This window comes from Egretta garzetta, unplaced genomic scaffold, assembly GCF_000687185.1.
Source record: "Egretta garzetta isolate BGI_Z169 unplaced genomic scaffold, ASM68718v1 scaffold148, whole genome shotgun sequence".
NCBI classification, from domain to species: Eukaryota; Metazoa; Chordata; class Aves; order Pelecaniformes; family Ardeidae; genus Egretta; species Egretta garzetta.
This window is the reverse complement of record NW_009260669.1, coordinates 436,903-454,655: the sequence shown is the minus strand read 5'-3', so window position 1 is coordinate 454,655 and position 17,753 is coordinate 436,903. Positions and strand designations below refer to the sequence as shown.

The following is a 17,753-nucleotide window of genomic DNA, read 5'->3' as shown; positions in this document are numbered from 1 at the left end:
GTCTTGATCCATGAGGCTTCTTGCCTTCTTTCTATTTTCTCCTTATCCTGAGGAAGAGGAAAGTGATCAAGCAGCTCTGTGGGTGTTTGAGTTGACCCTGGCCAACACCTGCCACTGCTGCATTGGCAGAACTGCAGTCAGTAAGTCAAAAGAAGCTGCTATTCCCCAGCAGTCAGCATTCACAACACTGTATCCGAGTCCTGTGCACTGTTCCCCCTCTCAGCATCTAGTAAATAAGATACGGATCAACTAGACAAAAAACAGTAAAAGGTCACTTAGTTGATTAGGGGGCTGGTGCATATGGCATACAAGGAAAAGCTACACAGACCTGTGCTTTTTAATCCTGAAAAAAATACCAGGGGTGGGGGGGAGGGAAGTGAGGTGGGCTGCGTCTAATTGCTGTTCTCTCCATAAAACCCACTTAAGACAGCTGAAGCAGAGCACACTTCTCAGGGTACACAATAAAAAGATGTGAGGCAATCAAGGAGCTGCAGCACAGGCAGTTTTGCAGAGATATAAGGCGGGGGGGACAGGGATATGGAAGAGGTTAAGCACCGGAACCAATTGCGCATAGACGAAGTAGAAACTCAGCCTTGGAGATCTTAAAGATTTAACTGGACAAAGCTCACCTATTTTGATGTTATCCTGGTGTTGAACCAAGGGCTGAGCTAGATGACCTCTACAGGTTTCTTCTAACTTAAAATATTATTTGATGTCTGTATAACAGAGTATTTCTATACTTTGACTACTGTATAGTGATATCTTTGGGATATTCCTCCTATTAAACCAAACATGTAGTTTCATGACAGACTCAAGCCATTTTAAGAGTGGCTGCCAAAAGTTGTCCCACCTCCTCCCAGCACTGCTACTGATGTGGCTAGACTTCCCTTCCTCCAACACGCAGTAGAATGAGTGTTAGCACCAACAGGAGCTAGTGTGCTGCAGAATTAAGTAGCTAAGGAGTACAATAGGCCTGTCAACATCAATCTAAGATTGCCTAATGTCACCTTTGGCTAATGTCCAAGTAGAAGACTTATTTTTTGTAAACCTGCAAGTTTCTTTATAGAGTAGCTAATAGTTCTCAGACTCTAAGTTGCCATGGAAGTTCAATGTCAGTATATTAATATAAGCAGAAAACAGACACATCAGTACAAAAGTCATCTGTTTTATTGTGACACCTGAAGCATTTAGAAACTAAATTAGCACTTTATCTGTAAATACCCAATTATGCACTTAAGCACAAATAGGCGACGAAAGTTTAAAGATTAGCTTTATTAATGAAATTACTGTAATTTGCTTTGGGTTAATATTTTTATTCAAACAGTTTGGAGAAAGTATACCCCCCTGCATTCAACAGCAATTTTGGAGATATTAAGAAATATTAGTACAGCATTTAATTTACATAACTTTGTGAAGTGCTCTTGCTGTTAAAAATTCGCCACATTTGACTAACCAAGCAGGTCAATGTCAAGACTAGTCACAGTATCAAAACTTAATTATTTTGTAATACACTTTCTACTCAGTTTTTCCTGAGTCAGAAATGTGTGTTTCTCTATGGTGTTAGAATTCATGTGTACCAAGTAACAAGAATTCTCATAAAACCCCTCTCAATAACATAACCATAAACACTCATAATACATATAAAAAAAAAATTAAGTCATTTATTACAGAGTACGTAACATCAACAGTGAGTTCCTGGAAGATGCATTCCCCTGTTTTATTTAATGGAAAATAGAAACAGTTGTTTGGCTTCATTTTTTTCTTTAACTCCATGCTAAAATGCCTGCAGCTTGACTAATAACTTTTGCAAAGTATGTAAGAAAATTACACCTTACTTACTGTCCCATACTGAGAATTACGATTTTCACACCCCTGAATTCAGAGCTCAGCCATGTTTTCTGATAGATGCATTTGTAAAATTTCCTCCTTTACCTCAGTATGAATAAGTTATCCATACAGCAAAATAAGAACTAACTCTGGTTTAGAAAGGTTTAGACAGGAGCAAGTTGTATTTAATATTTCATGTGACAGCCACGCATAAAATGTCAGAGCTAGCTATACTGTCACAACCAAACTCGACCCAAATTTAGACAGACTTGATCGTATATTCTTCAATCATCTAGTAAAGGATGCTCTTTATTGCCTACTACTTAAGTGTGATACTTAATTTCATCTTCACTACTGCCAATAATTTGAACAGACAGTCTTATTGGCTCAGTTACTACTTATGCATAACATAAAAAATACTAATAAATATAAATAAAAAGACATGACAGTTCTGCTCATACTAGAAAAACAGTTTCAAATTTGAAAGAATGGTGGGCATTTTTTGTTTGCTTAGTTTTAAATCAGTCTAAGCTACCTGTAAGGAAGTTTTAGTAACTGATGAGTATTTTCATCTCTCTTGCACACTTTGCATCCATCGTGCACTCCTCACCAAAAAAAAAAAAAAAAAAAAAAAAAGGAGGGCAACACATCCTATGAAAATCTAATTTAAAGCAGAATTTTAAACCTTTTATTCCCATAGTTCAGTTGGAATATAACTTCAACTAAGTCTAACACTCTTATTACACCTGCTTGCCAGAAAGCAGATAGATCCCTATGCTTCATTATAAGGACTGACAAAGAATAGAAGCAAAGCACGTCCAACTTAATCAGCACAATTTAATACAGAACATAGCAGACCCACATTTCCCCCACAGATTCCACTATAACCTGAAGGGTCTTCTGCCTCAAAGTTTAGTAATCAGGCTCTACCTTCACATGTCAATACTTCCACAGCTAGTATTAGTGCTATCCAAAGCAGCTGTTTACCTGAATCAGCATGAGTTATGACGGCACTCAGTGAATTCATACCTAGCACATAAACCCAGGCCTATGACCAAGCCTGCTGCACTATCCATGGCACAGTTAATCTGAAGCTCAACTAAATAAGAGGGGCTAAATTTGTATTATAATTTTTTTTCAAAGCCAACTTTCAACTTCAGAGAGAAAAAATATCAAAGCATCTTCATGTTCAAAGCACCAACCAAAAAACCATTTAACAGATCAGCCTCATGTACAGTACTCTGAAGGAACTGAGTAGGGCTAGCAAAGCTCAAATAAATTTAAGAAACAACTAAAGCAATATTTGATTCTCCAAGCTGCTGTTTGGCCAGTTACACAAGAACTTACTGAAAATTATTAAGACAGACAGACTTGGTTAGACTTTATGATGTTAAGGGTCTTTTTCAACCTAAATGATTCTATGATCCTATGACTCCCTAATAGGAAATTGTAGCAAAAATCATTTTAGACAGACTCAGTACTCTTTTCCTTTCCAAATGGAGCAGGTCTGTGTTTAAAAAGAACTGAAATAAGTATTTTATAATGATTAAAAATAACAAGTCAGCAAAAATGTTACTTTAAACTACTCATAGTGCCTCGTGATTTATTATCCCACACACTGCCTACATAGCAAGCATTCCAGAACTACAAATTTCTGGAACAAATGCTTTATGCACCCAAGCACAGAAACTGTTATTTGTAAGTGCTGAGATCTTAATAGTAACATTTCTAACTTGTGAAACATTTGCTAATTGCTTATACTGAAGAAACTAATCAAATACCAAAATAAAAAGCAATGTAAACTTCAAGTTCACAGTATCCCTCTTTGGAGGAAACCAACTGTCAAGTACAACAATTCTTAATAGCACAAATATACTCCTTGCAACACTAACACAGAAAAAATTGTAGACTAAATCTAGAGGGGAAAAAAACCCCAACCTAGTTTAAGAGAAGAGTTAGGTAAAAACTGACAAGTAGAATGGGGCTGGCTTTGAACCACCAATTAAGTCGGACAAAGGAATGGAACACACAAACAAGTAGAATAGTCTTGTATGTTGCCAGAAGAGATTTCAAGTATGGACAAGAGTAATTAATATAAAAATTTCAGTGGATGCTTGTCAGCTTTTCAGACTGTAAAACAGGAGACTTGCACCAGATTAAGTTAGAGACACATAAGAAATTTAAAATAAAACACATTGACTCGTAAGTTGTTGGATTCACCTACTGTAAAGTCCTCTCCCCACAACTCTCCCACACAGTTTTCTGTGGGATGTTAACATTTCACAGTAGAAGGCACAAGATGAATGTTGGCTGTTCCTCAGCTGCCACTGGTCACAGCACAAGCTAAAAGCTCAGTGATTTCTACTGCTTCTGCTACAGGGCCAGTAATCTCTTACAAAAGCACATGGCAAGCAGATACCTTGGAAGTATAATCTCTTAAATTTATCACCTCATGACACACTACCAGACACGAGACTTAAATCAGAATTCAAGCTGCTAAACATTGTTACTATATTCAAAATACATCAATGCTAGCACAAGAAACCCACAACCAGTGGAAACTTGTTGCTATGCTTCCGTGAGACGGGTTGACCACTAAATAAAGTATTCTCTGACACCACTATCCATGCCACTCTATCCCCCTGCAATTTGTTTTTTTCTCTTGTGTCCCCACTCCCCCTTTCTGAAGCCACCCAGCAGTTACACTTATCTACCACCATACTGTATTCTTCTAATTCTGGGGTGGCTGCTGCCACTGACAGAGTTCATGTTCCTTTTCCCCTTACCAACTGTTTTCATGTAGTCAACCAAATGTTGACGTTACTGACAAGGTGGCATTAGTCTTAGAATTTGCATAGCTACTGGAATTTGAACGTGCCGGGAAACTTTGAATGAGTTAAGAAAGAAGCTGTGTGAATAATTACTGGAAGAAAATATTTCAGTAACTTAGCCGTGTAGTAACAGAGTGTGAATCCCAGATTACATCACTTGTTGAAACCACAGGAGTGACAGATTCTAAAATTATGACACTGACTCAGATAAAAGGTCTGAGATAATGCTCAAGGTTTCAGTAGCTGCATGCTGGCCTAGTTCTACGGAAACAGCACCTTTTAAACCTATAAGCCACTGTCACTTTTGTAAATTCCCTAATAAATCAAGAATTAATTACAACTAATTATTTCTTTCCTAGGTCTTCGGTATTGCTCTTAGCAGATGTTTGAAATCAATAGTAGACAACAAAATAGTCAACATATTATATATAAAAAATATCATTTAAGAAAACTACTAATATAAAACATTACCTCAGGAAGCAATTGCCTATTGACTCACGTTAGCATCCTGTGTGTTCATTCAGGTCTAGACCTCCAATAAGCTGCTTTAAATTTCTTAGATACCTAGGCTATACTGTAGTAAACATATAAGCAAGTGATAAAGATTGTATTAATTAGTTTAGTATTGAAACAACAAAGCATGGTTTCATATTCAGTGTCTCTGGAACACAATGAATTTAAAAAATAAAGCTTATAGCAAAATGAGCAGAGCACACACTCTGTTTTGCACGCAACATAACTTTTATTCACATCTTTAGAAGGATGAATTGAGTTTCCAGCTATTTCAAATTTTCTATTAGTACTTAATATCTTTTTATGACAAAAGTTTTATGAAATCATCTTTTTGCTTAGAATTTGATGCATGTGATAACCGTAGCAGAATTTTTTGTTATGTGCAATTTTATGTACAACACACTTGATTGCATGCAGCTTTTGAACACAAATTACATCTAGCTCTTCAAAACTATTCTTACATTTATATTCCGCAATTGTTTCAGATTACTGGCTGTACAGCTACTGCTATATAGTAGAAAAACTTTTATCGTTATGTGCATGACATATACCATAACCATATTGTGGACTCATTGTCTCGCTATTAAGGATAGCTCCAGTACAATCTCCAGTGCTGTATTTCAGAAACTCTGCAAAACATTCAAAAGGAAATACGGTACCTTGGAATTGAATCTACTTTAAAAAGACATCTCTTGAGAACATACAAGAGACCTCTTAAAAAAACAGTATCATTGCCTTACGTAGGGACAGTGCCATTGTACTTTAAATTCCAAAGCATTTTCTTCAATTAAGATATAAGCATAGCTTCCTTTGTGTGAGGTGCCAAACCCAGCAGGACTGTGACAAGCTGAGACTTGTTTGGAAATAAACCTTTTACTTATGCCAGAAATTAAATAAGTGAATGGATGCACATTTAGAGATGAAAACCACATAATAATCAAGCTTGCTGCCTGACAACTATATGTCACACCTTCAGCAGCTAAAACGTGTGTGGCTCCAGGTTTATCTCATGTGTCAGTGCTGACAGCAGCTTGGTAAGATTATCAGTTGACTACTTCAACGTATCAAAGGCCAGCCTCCATGCCTCCTCTAAAAGATTTAAGAACCTCCTCAAAATTCAAAGCCCAGAAACTTGTGTTTCTAATGGAACTTCACTAATAGCAAATAACTAGTTTTCTCTTCAAAATTAAAATAAGATTTAAATGTATTACTTGAAAAAATTGAAGTGGCTATCTTCTTCCATACATAGTAGTATGCTCAGAAACAATCACTATGTACTTTGAAATCATGGTCTGAAAGAACATGATTAAATACCTTCTAGAACATGAGTTTGAGTGGATATGGTATATGACCACACTACAGGACATAAATGCTGACTGCTCCAACAGAAAGAACCACCTCCTTCGCTCTTACAATGTTTACCAAGACAGTTACTGCCAATTTCTGCTGGCAGAGTACAGCACGCCTCACCCAGACCTCCAAATATGTATATAATAAACCTCTAGAAATCCAGAGTGTCCTGACATTTTTCTTGACAGTGTGGTTAGCCTTCATGGCCTTTTACTGTTCACTGAGCTATAAATAAAGTGTGCAAAGATGGTAGGTTCAGTGACAGATACCAGAGAGAACTTCTACTACTAAGCAGACTATCATTAATCACAATCAAAGATACTTTACAAAGAATTCCCCACTGCAACAGAGGTGTACTTTATGCAGGTTATTCTGGTGGAGAGATACAAAGGAAGAACTTGGAATTCACAGCATATTTTCATGTGAGGCTCCACTTGCAATTCAGACCAACACTACTGTTGTATTATCTACAGTTGTGACCGATCCGACTGTCCCTGCTACCTCGTATTACTATGTAACTGTACAAAGAGTCAGGAAAATCAGAAAGCAAAGCGTGTGCATTCCTATCAAAATAGGAAAAAGATATCTCATGTAAATCTCAACTGACTTTATTCAAAGCTCTACTTGTCATGTGACACCGAGGCATTACTTGCTAATGAGATAAACGGGTATTGTCAAAGTTTGTACCAGGGCAAAAGCAATTACACTAGAAGTTAGCCCATTATTGTAAAAGTAGTGCAAAAAAATTCAGTTCACATAAATTCTCAGTCTTCATCCATGCCTAACTTAACAGTTTTTCATCTTGTAGCTCAAGGACTAAGATCCACAAAAATAATGAGAATAAGCATTATTGATAGCTGACCTAAGTTCACTACAAAAAGGTCTCCACCTCCACCAAAAAACTGTAAGAACTTACACAGTGACATAGATTGAAATGTTAAATGAAAAGATCTAGCTATCCAGACTGATCTTTTTCAAAAGCAAACATTTTCAGAACATTTATTTGCATTTGAACAAGGAAAGAAAATTCATGTGTATACTCAACCATATTCTTTTGTTACATGCACATGCATTTTCCACACAAAGCTACCTACAAGCAGAATATTATTTGTGGTTAACAGTACAAAGCCAAAAATTTGCCTTTTTTTTTTTTTTTTTTTGCTGTTCATGTTTAAACAGACTTTGCACTTAACTGGTCTCAAATTAAACTGAGAAGGCTTTTAAGTATATAAAAATTTCAACGCATTCAAACAGGCAGTTGCACCCAACAAGCCCAGAAGCAAGGAGTAAGATAGATACCTACACAAATAGCAGCTTGCCAGGCCCTCAAACAAGCATGTTGTCAAAGCCCGGTCTAATCTAGCCCCGAAAGGTCCTATGTTCCAGAACAGCAGAGAGAGAAAACAACCTAGGTAGTCTCTCATCTAGGAATTAAATGACAGCCTTTGCTAGCAAACACTGAGGCAGTAAAGCATATTAGAAAGAATCCCTGTCAATGTCTTTAAGAGCTTTAGGAAGCATATAACAGTTTTGCTGAGAGTTTACTGGATTTATTAAGGATCAGTAACTGAATCTGCCTACAGCAGAGAAATCTGCTTTCAAAACGCTTCAAGGAGTATTTAATGCATCAAGAATACAGACAACCCTTAAATAAGACTTAGCAGCTTATTTTCAGTCCACCCTTGTACTGTATATCACTGGCAGATTCCGAAAACAGCGAGCATTCAAAATAACATTTAATTAAATAAAATCCATAAATATTCAAGACAATTGTCTTGTTTACTCCAAATTTTGTTATTGCAAGACATTTATCTCCTGCCATAGCAAGTTTTAAAATTGCATTCCAATACTACATTCACACTGTGTTCTGTTTATAATATTAGGTACATCTTTACTGTTTTAACTGGAGGCTAATGGCTCCATTCTCCTCTCTGGTTTGGACACTGAGCTGGCAGTTACACTTGTCCACTACCATCTTGCATTCTTCACAGAGTGTTAGGCAGAAGAGGATTCTTCCTACTCAAGCCTACGACCTCTAAGTTAGAACAGGATAAGGAAACAGTTCTGAGACACCCTTGACTTGGAACGAAAACAAACTCCTACCTCCATTTTCCAGTCAAGTGCCCTAATCAACACACTCCTTGAGAAAGATGGGCATTATCTCCTATTCCAGCAATGAAGTTTTAAAATAAGTGATTTCTGAATGCAGTTTAACATGCCTATCAACTGGACCTCGCAGGTGAACACAATTCCGCATTATTTCTAATCCAATTCTACAGTAAACTGCAACATGGAAATGCAGAAATTAAAAGAATCCTGTTCCATTTTCCCCTCTACCCACTGCCATGCATTTCCAGTTTTCCATTTGCATAAGGCATGTATCTCATCATGCTTTTATTCAGGTCCTCACCAGACCATTACAAAATAGCAATTAAATTGACCACTCTAGCAGGAAAGTAAGTCCACACAGGACAGCCAATCTGACTATTAAACCAGCTGAAAACTGAATTAAGCACTTAAAAGTGCCAGGGAGAGGGCAAAACCATTCAGCCAGATGCTGCAAGAGCACTTTCCTTTTTAGCAACACAGAGCTTCTGGTATGGCTCAACTGCTTATTAGACAACACACACTGCTGATTTCCAGCATTCCGATATGGATTTAGGAAGTAGGCAAGAACCTCTTGAGTTTTGCTGGAAATGAAAAAAAAAAACAAAAAAAAAACCCCAGAGACTCAGAAAGTCCTTACAATCGTGACGAGTAACAACTCGTATTATGAGCCAAACAACTACAATAGCTTCACCCATGTAAAAAAACAACATATAGTTGTACACAAGAAATTATTTTATCAACTTCGCAAAGGGAAGATGGGATACAGGTAGCCATCTGATTACAACAGTATTTTCATTTCAAGAAACAGACCATATTAAATTCTAGAAGATATTATGAATTGTAAACCCGCTTCACAGCTTCAACAGAAATTTTCATTACAGTACATTGATTTCTTATTTAAAAGCAATCTGTTTAGAGCAATGATTGTAAAGACTTCCTGTCCATTCTGGTTGCCTAGATACTGTTATATTTCACTGAAGATTTAATCAGGTACCTTTGCCAAGTATATTACACACTTCAAATGCAATACTGCATTTCTAAAAAGCATATATGAAAAAGTAATGAGGTACAGTTTATTTCATAAATTGAAACACTGTATATTCAAATGGTGTTGATTCCTTTAAATAAGTAGCTTTACAAAAAGTATTTTCTAGTTCCTATATAAATTGATACTGGAATATATAATATTGCAGTTTACATGCATCTCTAAATATAAATACGTAATGCCCATATAAACATATATCTACATGTCAACACCGCTACTGGATTTATTAAGTTGATACTTAAACATCCAAGAAATTGTGTCATTTAGAGCTTCCGTGACACTTCAATTACCAAAGCCAGGAAAGAAAAGCAATTTATTTACCTATCATACGTTTAACAACAAATCTCTTATTTAAAAATCGGTTCTTAAATGCTCTATGTCAATTACCGCCGTGATTTAAGATCCTGAAACAGATCCTGAACAGATAACATGCTTTCAAATCAAGGAATAATGCATATGCATATCTGCGACACTAGGTGATTTTTAGGCCATTTTGCTGGGACAGCATAAACAGATGCATGATACTTTACCTCCTGTTACATATTCAAGCTATAGATAATTCCAGAGATTTTGAAGCTGGCTCCACGGCTTTGCAAATTACCAGGGTAAAGCTATGATGATGGGAAACATCTTCCAAATCCACAGCTACACTGTGAAAGGGTTATGAGCAGTAGTAAAAACAGATAATTAGTCTATGACATCATATCATTCCTTCATTTCCTACCCTGATTCTCATTAAGAAATCTTATTTAGTCTTATCTGCTCCTACTCAATGGACAAAGAGAACAAAATATGTTTAGCATTAAGAGATGAGTTCAAATCTTCTATTGCAAAAGCATACATTCCTAGTACACAAAAGTGTCTCAGCATAAAGAGTTTATTTTTGACTTAATAATCTAATAAATTTCAATATCTTAATTATTCTTCCACTCAGAAATGTCACTAAGGTGAGCCACATCAAAATCCCTGCATTTTTCTGAATAGCACACTCAAAAATTCTTGCTCTCACCAGTTCAAAGTTCTGATTTTTCCAGCTGCTCTCTATATACCTTACCAACTTAAATAAGTTTTGGATACAGAATCTCTCAGGTGAAGCCAACTAAGTTCCATTTACAGAATAAGAAAACAGTAATTTGCACAAAGCCTGAGGTAACAGTAGGACACTGAGCAAACGAGGACAATAAATAGAACAGCTGACCTCAGTAAAGCTGGACAATGACTAAGACTTGACCTCAGAATAGCAAGTTTTCATCAATACAGGTTCTCCTATACAAATCTTGGAAAAAACCTTTTGATAGAGAATTATCAAGTCAGTTCAGATCTTTATTTCCATGGCTGAAAAATTTCATACTTAACAGAACATCTTAAATACCTCTTTTCTACTTCCAGTCTTCTACCTTGACATTTGCCAGACAGCATATTACAAGAAACACTGCAGACATCCATCAGGCTCAGCAGCAAAACCAACTTCAGAATTTCATGCCCTCTTTAGCCAGACTTTAGGATGTGCCGACTACTCAATTCTTCCTTCTCAGGGGACCCAAACAACTAAAGAGCAAAATGTGGCAGCAAAAGAACAATCCACTTTGGTGATGTGATTATATAAATCAGCACAGCCTAACTCTTTACAGCACAAAGACTGAGTTCAAGTTGTGCCAACACAACTATGCAAGGAGCTACACTGTAAACTTTAGCTCTGAAGTGAGTTAAAAATAACAGAAGGAGGCTAGCTTAAATACACCATCACTTCAGTGATACAACCTATAGGACTGAAGTAAACTGTAACATCAGCACAATGATGATACAGTAAACTGTGCTTCCAGAAAAAGTAAGAAGAAACCAATTAAGTCAGTGTATTACAGAACTTATGTGTAGTCTTGAGGCACTGGTGACACTGGGAGTAAATGGCTGACCCAAAAAAAAAACCACTACCAGAGATTTTTTGGTTTCTAATTCAGGAGGGGTGGTGGTGGGGAAGGTGTAAAAAAAAAAAAAAAAAAAAAAAAAAAAAAAAAAAAAGCATTTCATTGTTTTTAAAAGACAACTTGAAGGAAAATAAGTTTTAAGCTTAAAATGTTTTCTACCTCTTAAAATAAAATATATTTTAAAAGCCTTAATGCCTGATGCAAAAGATAAGTTAAAGAAATTTTTATATATCCATAACTACACTTTTTAACCAAGAGATAAAGAGGCAAAGTTGCCATCACTGGTATGGTGACACAGTACAACACATACAGTTTCTATTTAGCGCTTTCTAAAACAACATGAACTGATGTAATTTTTTTCCTAAGAATGTTAAAGAATTAAAATAATGATACAATCATAAATGGTGATTTTATAAAGAAACTTCCAAAATGAAGATTTAAAATATTAATGCAACAGATGACCTGAAATCACTAAGGATAATTTGTATCATAGTGAACAAGTCTATATGCACATTAAAAACCAATATTATGATGTTTTAAATTATTATACCAACGTTCAAATACAAAGAAACGAGCAAAAAAAACCCCAAACTGCAATTATACAAGCACAACCATAACTGAATGGCTGTGTTTTCTGTACATCCATAAGCCTCCTTCCACAACAGCAAGGGGGATTATTACACTATGGGAATCTAGTAATTGTGACTTTGTTCTTTGAAATTATTGTTATATTTAGTACAAAGGCTTGAGGATTTAATTGACTTAACTACAAAGTCAGATATAGAAGTCCAAATAAATAACATCCTGATTGGCAGAGTCCAACTGTACCATATTAAAATGCAAAAGAGCTCCTAGTTCAGAACTCCTGCTAAATCTAAGCAGACAGTCAGAAAGTTGGGGGGAAAAGGGGAGGGGAAGGGCAGACAGACAAGACCAGCAAGCCTAAAAAAAAAAAACCCAAACGTTAAACACTTCTTTTAGGTATCACAAAACACCTTTTAAATAAGAGATGAACTTTGTAAATATCTATAGATAGTTGTGTCTGAATGGGAGACAGGAAACATTTTGTCAGAACCGTTTTAGACTAGGCTTGCATAGCTTACAAAGATGAGGTCAGCGTCTCTGAAATGTGCAATACTTTTTTGTGAGAATAAAGCTTTTTTGAGAGCTCCCATAAGTTCAGACTTCTAAAGTCTTTTTTTGCCTGCAAGTGTGGAGAAAGAGAATACTCCAGAGGAAAGGCAAGAGAAGTAATGGTACAAACAGCATATATGTATTTTTTTCGTCCAATGTGCAGTCAGGTCTGGAGGAAGGTAGGTATTGCCCAGGACTGCGAGGACCATCATTCTGAAATTTTGCAGTGGGAGTCAGTTGACTGAACAGACAAAAAGATGCTGGTCTGTAACAAAAGAAAAGCAGCCAGAAAAAGACACCTGAGATGTGAAGATTTAGAGCAACAACTGAATAGAATTCTTCTAGTTACTGCCTTAAGGAACAAGAAAATGGCAATGAAAAAGATTAAGAACAGTATTCTGTCTTAAGTTAAAAAACAGGTATCTTTAAGAACACAACGTGCCAATGTGCCAGTACTAATCACCAAGATCTATTCAGGAATAGGGAAGTGGCTCTGTTGGTCATGAGTATGAGGTTCAATGAGGCTCAGTGCTGGGTCCTGCACATGGGTCACAACAACCCCACACAACACTACAGGCTTGGGGAAGAGTGCCTGGAAAGCTGCCTGGCAGAAAAAGACCTGGGGGTACTGGTCAACTGGCTGAATGGGGGCCAGCAGTGTGCCCGGGTGGCCAAGAAGGCCAACAGCATCCTGACTTGGGTCAGGAATGGTGTAGCCAGCAGGAGTAGGGAAGTGGTCATGTCCCTGTACGCCACACCGGTGAGGCCACATCTCAAATACTGTGTTCAGTGTTGGGCCCCTCACTCCAAGAAGGACAACGAGGCACTGGAGCATGTCCAGAGAAGGGCAACGAAGCTGGTGAAGAGTGTAGAGCACAAGTCCTTTAAGGAGCAGCTGAGGGAACTGGGGTTGTTTAGCCTGGAAAAAAGGAGGCTGAGGGGAGACCTTATTGCTCACTACAAGAGCCTGAAAGGAGGTTGTAGCGAGGTGGGCATTGGTCTGTCCTCCCAAGTAACAAGCGATAGGACAAGAGGAAATGGCCTCAAGTTGCACCGGGGAAGTTTAGATTGGACATTAGGAAAAACTTCTTCACCAAAAGGGTTATCAGGCATTGGAATGGGCTGCCCAGGGAAGTGGTTGAGTCCCCATCCCTGGAGGTATTGAAAAGATGCGTAGATGAGGTGCTTAGGACATGGTTTAGCGGTGGACTTGGCAGTGCTAGGTTAAGGGTTGGACTTGATGATCTTGGAGGTCTTTTTCAACCTAAACAATTCCATGATTCTGTGTGTGTAAAGGTATCCATTGAACTTAAATCTGCAAACATTATTATCCATAAAGAAGACAGATAATTACAGTTGCCAAATATATGGTCTGTGACCTCCTAGATTCCAGGATCCACTTCTAAAGAATGTTTAAGACATATCTATTGCATTTTTCTTTCAAGATATTAAGAACCTGAACACTAAATTTGCTATATTAGGTGAAGAATGTGATAATCCACAAGACAAAGTGCTAATCCTATAAACTCATGCTGCCAGTTTGAATATATTCATAAAACATGATGAGTTAACCTCATACCAGAAGGCTTTCTACTAAATGAGGTACTGCCTGTTCTCCTGCAGTTGGCAGAAATTCAGTCTTATGTGCTTCAGCTAATTCAACAGAAATGTACTTGCAAATCCACACCTGATCTGGATCACATGTACACTAATGCAGCACACAGATCGGTCAGCACACAGAACCACCGTCTCTCAACAGCAGTAGAATTACATGCATTCGGCAGGCATCAATGGAATTTTTATTTGTTCAACACCAAAAGTTAAGATGAGGAACGATGGAAGCGAAAAACAACTTAAGTCTACTGCTTTCTCTACTTGGAAGCCAGCCAAAATACACATTGCTTTTCAAAAGTCTCACTCACCCTATGTATATGAGATTACCTATAAGAAACAACAAAAAAATTATAATAAAACAAAGTATTACTTCAAACAATTAGGAACCAGAAGTTTAGGAACTGTCAACTTGACACAAATATTTAAGTGCTCAAGGAAAAGTACTTTTTGTATGTTAAACTTCTAGTGTTGGACAATATACTAGACTCCACCTTTTGTTGAGTTCACACGAAATGTAACTATTTCTTTGTCACTCATTGATAGAAAATAATTTTAAATGGAAGAAGCTCATTTATTTAATGATTTGTAAAAATGAAATCCCCAAATTCCAGGTATAAACAAGAATTTTCCATTCAGCTTACTTCTAAAATGAGGATGGTGCTCAGAAATTTTCCAGAAAAGCTTCTCCTGCTGTTGGAATAGCACATTGAAGTGCATAGAATTACAAGGTTAAAATATTGTTATACATGGATAACGCTCAGAATCCACTATTTTTACTCCAAATGACCTGCAGTCAAATTTGCACAAAATGATGCACCAATTTACAGATACGACGAAAGTAGTTAGATAATCCAGACCAACAGTATTTTGCAGAGCTTAAATATGTTTGCTTCTTCCTGGAGACAGGACAACAAAATCTAAATCTAACAAGGATTGGTGATATTGTTCACAAAGTCATGGCTTAAGAACAGCAATACCACATCTATCTCTTAATTAAATCATTACAATTTCCTGTTTCAGAAAAACCTTTAGAAAAGCATATAATGGAACAAATTAAATTTAAAAAAACTAGAAATAGACTGATTTTATAAACACATATTCCCTCAATTGAGCATTCTAGCTCAAGCTTCAGTAGAATTCTCCAATCACCACACAGAAATATAGTTTTTACAGATGCTGGAATAAATCTGTCTTATTGGGTCAAGAGGTATACAGCTTACATGCCCTTTTTCTACATAAGCAAGGTATTTAGATGCCTCTCACACATTGTATTTTCCTGGCAGCAGACCACAATTTGTACTTTTCCTTTTATTTCAGAATCTTCTTGACAGAACAAGCCCATAAATAGATACAGGAGTACAACCGAGTAGATGATAAACTATGACATATGGGCTGAACAAGCAATTGGGAAAGTGAGCGGCAAGAAAGCAACTCTAGTGGAAGTAACTTTAAATAGTTTTGCCATCAGATAAAGCATCCACATAACAGGGATCTGACACAGTTGCAAGGAAAAGTAACAGAAAAACTTAACTTTCATTCCAAGACATGTGAAATACAGAAATGCATCCATGGGTGTATATACAAAACCACATCCTGCGTTCAGTAAACATTTAGGTAATTTTTGTTTAAATAATGATGCAAACACTGGTCCTAAAAGAAGTCAGCCTGCTAGTTTTCACACCATAGGGAACGTGGAAATACTAAATCAACTGAGCTACTGCTCAGAACACTATGACAAAACACATGTATTTGAGCATTTATTCCATAACCTAAGATTTCATGAGATTCCAGCAGAAAAAGCATACTTTCCTCAAAAGCTTTTCTGTATTAGAAACACAGAAGCTGGCCAATTTAAAAATAAAAGCTCGTAACACAGGACTTCATATAAAGAGCATTAAAATACTGAAAATAGTGACAACATTCATTCCCAAGTTTAAAGCATCTTTCTGTAGATGTGGACTTTATCCGTATCCACAGGATATGATGAAAGATATGAAGACAACTACCAAACTACATGTACTAAAACTTCCATACAGAACAGAAAAATACTGAGAAATAATTTTCAATGACTTGCCAGAAGACATAAAAAGCATTACTTCGCCACCTTCGAAAAAGACGGTAACATATTCTGCAGTACCACTATCGATCACATACAGGATAACCTTTCCACGCAACAATCTGAGGATTCCAAAGGGGTACAGAACTAGGCACAGCACCAACCAAAAACCTAAAAATTTCTGGAAAATGAACCAAAATGAAAATCTTTAACTGTTTCTCTTGCAAGTGAAATTCTAAATCTGTAAGCATATTTTAGGACATTTCTTTTTCCCCATACGAGGTTTGTTTCATCTCTTCACCTACACATGGAAGTGCTTCGGTTTCATGTACCTTTCTGGAGCTATTTTAGAATTTAGTAACAGAAAGAAGTTATTTAAGAGGTCTACTACAATGTTCATACGTTGTACAGAGCACTGTAGAGGAGCAATCTAGCAAAATCAGTGTCGAGGGGAGCGAGAAATTGGTCAGTCATTTAAAAAGTTTGCCTGAAACTGTAGCTTTGGGAGAGGAGGGGCAGCACGAGGAAAGCTGCAACTCAACAGCTTTTTAACTCCGGATTAGAAGGATCCAGTCTGGTTTAGCTATATGGCACAACATACTGTAAAACTCCCTACAACATTAATACAATGCAAATCTTGCAGCATTCAGCTGTCCGCAAGCTGTACAATAGTTCTAGTCCTGCACAAAGGTATTTCCTTTTTTCTTGTATAGTAATTCTTTTAAATAACCTTATTTTACTTATCTTTATACACAAGTGTGTCACTTAAAATACAGAAAAAAAGCTCGCTTCAAGTTACTTGTGATGAAAATGCAAGAACACGATAGCATATTATGTGAGTCACAACATTATGCACTTGGAATCCCCATCAAGGTTGTACTTCCCGCTGTTAGATTTCAGCAACGTAAGCAACTTCCACAAAAATAAAACAATGCAAAAAGTTAGATAGTGCTTTGAATAGCGTTCCTTTGGTGCCTTCTGCACTTTATTCTTCCAGCAACAGTTTAGGTGGTGTTCGGGTCTACAAGAAACATTAAGAGCAAGCATCCTCCAACCTAAAATTTCCTCCCTCTGAGCAGAGGTACACAGAATCCACGTCAAAAGTTTGAGATGTTATCCCCTGCATATGTTAGTCCGGGCCCGCTGTAAAGGAGGGCCTGGGGACGAACCGCGCCGCGCCGTTTCCCCAGAAGGGCCCTGCCTCTAACCGCGACAGACGCCGAGGCGCCCACCTGCGTTAACAGGCTGCTGTGCCTCCCCTTTCCCCGAAAACTTTCGGGGGGCCACGAGCACATACCCCACGACGGCAGGGCGGCGTTCCCCCCGCCGCGTTACCCGAGGAAGGCACC

At 37.3% G+C, this 17,753-nt stretch overlaps 1 protein-coding gene across 1 annotated transcript in view; it reads right to left on the bottom strand.

Moving 5' to 3' along the window:
• LOC104132374 (guanine nucleotide-binding protein G(i) subunit alpha-1) overlaps nucleotides 1-17,753 on the bottom strand; it is a 34,780-nt gene that overhangs the window by 16,678 nt on the left and 349 nt on the right. The gene's annotated exons all lie outside the window — the stretch shown is intronic.